The 4,530-nt window shown below is 41.9% G+C and overlaps 1 long non-coding RNA gene across 1 annotated transcript; it reads left to right on the top strand.

Moving 5' to 3' along the window:
• The first annotated feature begins 2,920 nt into the window (after positions 1 to 2,920).
• Positions 2,921 to 3,987, top strand: LOC146801681 (uncharacterized). The gene is made up of 3 exons (XR_014968060.1): positions 2,921 to 3,062; positions 3,220 to 3,324; positions 3,827 to 3,987. It is a non-coding gene; the product is annotated as an uncharacterized LOC146801681 (long non-coding RNA).
• The last annotated feature ends 543 nt before the right edge of the window (positions 3,988 to 4,530 follow it).

Below are 4,530 nucleotides of genomic sequence, written 5' to 3'. Positions count from 1 at the left end.
CTGCCCTCCGATGTCTTTGTGCATGCCCCTGCTCCATCCTTTTTGCCCACCATGTTCCATGGACCTGCCACTCCTATCTACTCTGAGTGTTCTGTTGAGCTGCCACTCCCCTCCCACCTGCCTAGCATTGTCAGATGACTGTAACCTGTCCCTGCCACCTCCACCCTGCCTGTCCACATGCCATGCCCCTATCCTCTTCCTCCTGTCCTACATGGTCCTTTGTATTGCCACACCCTTCTGCCCTCCCTGGTCTGTTGTGCTGCAACTGCTCCTCCTGCCTGCCCCGTGCGGTCTGTTGTGAGGCCCCTTCCCCTAAACTTTCTTGTCTGTGCACAGGTCCTGACCCTCCCTTCTATCCTCCATCGTCCTTTGTGCATGCCCCTGCACCCTCCTTCTTGCCCATCATAGCCATTGTGCTGCCACTAACCCTCCCACTTGCCATGCATGGTCTTCTGTGCTGCCATGGCCCCTCCCACCTTCCCTGTGTGGTCAGTTAGCTGCCCCTGAACCCCTCCCACCTTCCCTCCATGGTCTGTGTGTATGCCATCACAGTCTAACTGTTGCTCTTCATGGTGTGTCTTGCTTCTAGTGCCCATCCTGCCTGACCTCCATGGCTATCTTGCTGCTCCTGCCCTGCCCCCTTGCCCCCAGCCCTCTGTTTACATGTGCAGACCCCTACTCCCTCCCTCCTGGCTTGTCTGTTCCATTGTAATGCCCCTGATCCGTCCCTCCTGCCCTTTATGGTCTGTTATGCTGCAGCTTTCTCTCCTGTCTGTCCATTATGGTCAGCTAGCTACCATTGCCTCTTGCCCCTCTGTTCTCTGTTGTCCATGTGCATGGTCCTGTCCCCTCCCTCTTGCTTTCTATGGATTGTTGTGCTGCACTCCCGTCCCGCATGCCCTGTGTGGTGTATTGTGCTGCTGCAAACCCTGATGCCTGCCCTGCAGGGTCAGTTTGGTGCACCTCTCCATGTCCCTCCTGTCCTCTGTTATCCAAGTCCATGTCCCTACCCCATTTCCTTCCATGATCCAATGTACCATACTTGCGAACATTTTGAACTTGGTAAGAGGGAGATTTTGAAAAAAAACTGGGGTATTGATTTTCCCCTTTGAGTTACATTGAAAAAGAGAAGATTGTAGACAGGAGACAGATCAAATAAAGCCCATTTGAGCTTAAAAACATTGGACCTTTCCTGGCTAAATCGGGTCTGTTGGCATTTATGGTTGTACTACCATTGCCTCTTCCTTCTACCCACAATGGTCTATTACATTGCCACAGCCTCTCTTGCAAGTCCTGTATTGTTGGTTTGTTGCCCCTGCCCCCCTTTCCACTGCCCTCCATAGTCTATTGTGCTGCCACGGCCCTTCCTGCCTGCTCAGTGTGGTTAAATTGTTGCCTTTGCACCCTCCTACCTGCCTTCAATTTTCAGAGTCCGTGCCCCTGGCCTCTGCCTCTCAACAGTATCCTAATGAACAACTAGATTGCTAACATTCTATATTTATTACAAAAGTGTGGAACGCCTGACGTCATCTGATGTAATCAAAACTGTAATACCTAGAGCATTTCCTTTAGAAATTACATATATGAGAGGGTCTTATTGGCATCAAAATTATGGTTACTGCTCTAAAAGACTAAAATAAGGACATGTTTTCTGAGTTTTCAAATAGCGTCAAAGCACTTTTAAATTATTTGTTACCTTTATGTTTTTTTATCCAGTTGACCACTTGATTAAATGTTGCACTTAGGGGAGAGGATGTGGTGTTACTTCCAGAGCTGCAGACTTTGCAACTGGGGAACCAGGTTGGAGTTTCTGCTTCAGCTCAACATTCTGTGATTCTGGTCAAATCACTTAGTCTCCCCATGTCTACAACCAAACTGAATTTGATCTTGTGTGATGTAACCAATGCTCATGTAAAGCACTCCAATACCTGACAAGTCTGCAATATATAAAACTGCAAATACACAAGAAATAAGTGTTTTGCACACTTCTGTCATTGGGCTACATGCGGGCTACATCTGGGTGATATTTGTGCTGCAATTGGGCTCTTTTGTCTCTGGTGGCCATCTTGGGAGATTTATTTCTTTTGAAGTTTCCTAATTTCCTCATTTACTTTAGTCTCCTCAGTAGGAAATGCTTTCAGGTTTTTACTTTGATTGCATGAAGAAGGAATTCAGATATGTCACACATTTGCCATAAATTCTGAATGTTAGCACTCTTGTTGCTAATTAGATCACTGTAGTAAAGCTACTGCTCACCACGGAAGTCTGCTGCTGGTATTAAAAGTGCATGTTTCAGTCTGCATATCAGCATTTTTTAATGAAATAGAAGAGGATTTGAGAAGTCACTTCAAATGTGCCCTAATTTTTCTTTCTTCAGCACTAATCATAATTTCTATGGCAAAATGAACCCCCTCATTTTGTTTCTTTGTAAATTAAATGTTTTACGTGTTACCACTTTATTCCAATCAAGATGGCTTCAGGTGTGCCATACTTTTGTCATAAGCAAGACTGTTAGCGGTTTAGTTGTTCGTTAGAACACTCTGGGACATTCTGTCATTGGGCTATACTTGGGCTACATCTGGGTGATATTTGGGCTATATTTGGGCTCTTTTGTCTCTAGTGGCCATTTTGGGAGATTTATTTGTTATGAAGTTTACTAATTTCCTCATTTACTACAGTCTCCTCAGCAGGAAATACTTTCAGTTTTTTACTTTGATTCCATCAAAAAGGCATTCAGATGTGTCACACATTTGCCATAAATTCAGAATGTTAGCACTCTAGTTGCTTATTAGATCACTGTAGTAAAGCTACTGTCTCGTTTCCCGTTTTTGAATTACATCACATTTTTTTGAAGGGGCTTGCAGTGCTTTCTACCCTCTCTAACATTTCCACCTCGTGTGCTTTCTGGTTTTAGGTTCTACGAAAACAGCCTTTGGAACTTTTCCTTGGTGATTAAACCGGAAATATAAACGGGAGAAATAGGGACAGAACCCAATCGCTTTTCTGTCTATATCCAGCGGGTGGATGTACTCCCGCTTTGTTTTAGCCCCCGTGGAATCTAGGTAAACCATTCCGATATATTATTCACCCACATTGTTCTCTCCAGCAGAGTTGTGAGGATAAACTAAGCTATTAATTCTTGAATAGCATCCCCTGATCCACTCATGTGGATTTTGAGTGGCTGGCGCTCATTTCTTCTATCTCTCTACTCTGTCTTAGGTATCAAATCTGTTTTTGTCTTTCCTCGACTCGGAATTGGAGGAATCTGCTCTAGAATATTACCGATAGGAAATCTTCCCTCCTCTTCTCGTGATCTCAACGCAGGTAAGCACTTATCTGTGTACCTTCCTGTGTGTTTTTGTCTTTTTGTCTTGTTGTCTTATTGTTTTTTTGTTTGTGCGTATATTTTCTGCATAAAGTTTACTGATGTGTTGTTTGATTTATTTGCGCTTTCTGGGTATTTCTTCATCTTTCCCTTTCTTGTTGGCAGTTCTCTTTATTGTTGTTCCAGGTGCCTGTGTGTATATATATATATATATATATATATGTATATTTGTATTTTTACATATCTGTTAGTCTACGTTTGAACTAAATAGCTCTAAAAAGAAAATTGTAGCTATTCATTATTCGGTTTTGGCACTCAGGTTGGAGTTTATTTATTTCTTGTTTTTGTGCTATGTGGCATACACTTTACATTATGTCCGCGAGGGAATATTTTTTCTTCTCTGCCTTTTCTCTTTTTGTCCATGCATACATCTGATTTATTTACTTTTCAGTCAATTTTTTCAGTTTATCTTTAATTTTTCATTTTTTCTTATTTCTACAGGTCCCAGCCTGTGGGGGTCGGTCTGTTACGCCCTGAAGAAGGTGGTACTCCTGATTAGGAGTTGTCTCACCGAAACGCGCGTCAGCGTTGTTTATTGGGCCTGTCATACCCCCATTGATTCTATCTGTATACTTTGATAAGTGTTTCTACATCTATCTTGATCAACCATCAAAGTATCCTGGGATCATCCATTCCATGCTTTTGGATTGGGCCCACGAGTGTCTTTGGTCTTTTTTGAATGAATTATGTAATGTTGTATGAATATGAGCTGTTTGCATTTGAGTGTATGTATGTTTGATCAAAAACAGTCCCCTTTTCCTCTCTCCCCTGGTTTGGGAACCTGTTATTTATTCATTCCTTTCATTTCATTTTGTGTCATATTCCTCTTTGTACTAATTTTTAGTATTTTCTGTGCGCTATTGAATTTTTCCATTTCTGTATTATTGTATTACATGATTTATCCAATGTGATTATTTTCGGTGGAAGCATCCACTAAAAAGATTTTTCATCTATTTATTATAAAGTGACATGAATAAATGAAATAAATCTATATTCCCAAATAAAAGGAAATAATATTTTTGTTATATTGATCGTTTTGTGTCTTGCTGTCTCTACATCCTTCTCTATGGTGACTTTATGTGTTTGTATGCCACATTTTCTTTTTCCAATTTGAGTGTCATCCTTTTTGGAGTTAGATAGATGAT

This window comes from Triturus cristatus, chromosome 8, assembly GCF_964204655.1.
Source record: "Triturus cristatus chromosome 8, aTriCri1.1, whole genome shotgun sequence".
Lineage (NCBI taxonomy): Eukaryota > Metazoa > Chordata > Amphibia > Caudata > Salamandridae > Triturus > Triturus cristatus.
Note: the sequence above shows the minus strand (reverse complement) of the source record. Positions and strands in the feature narration are given on the sequence as shown.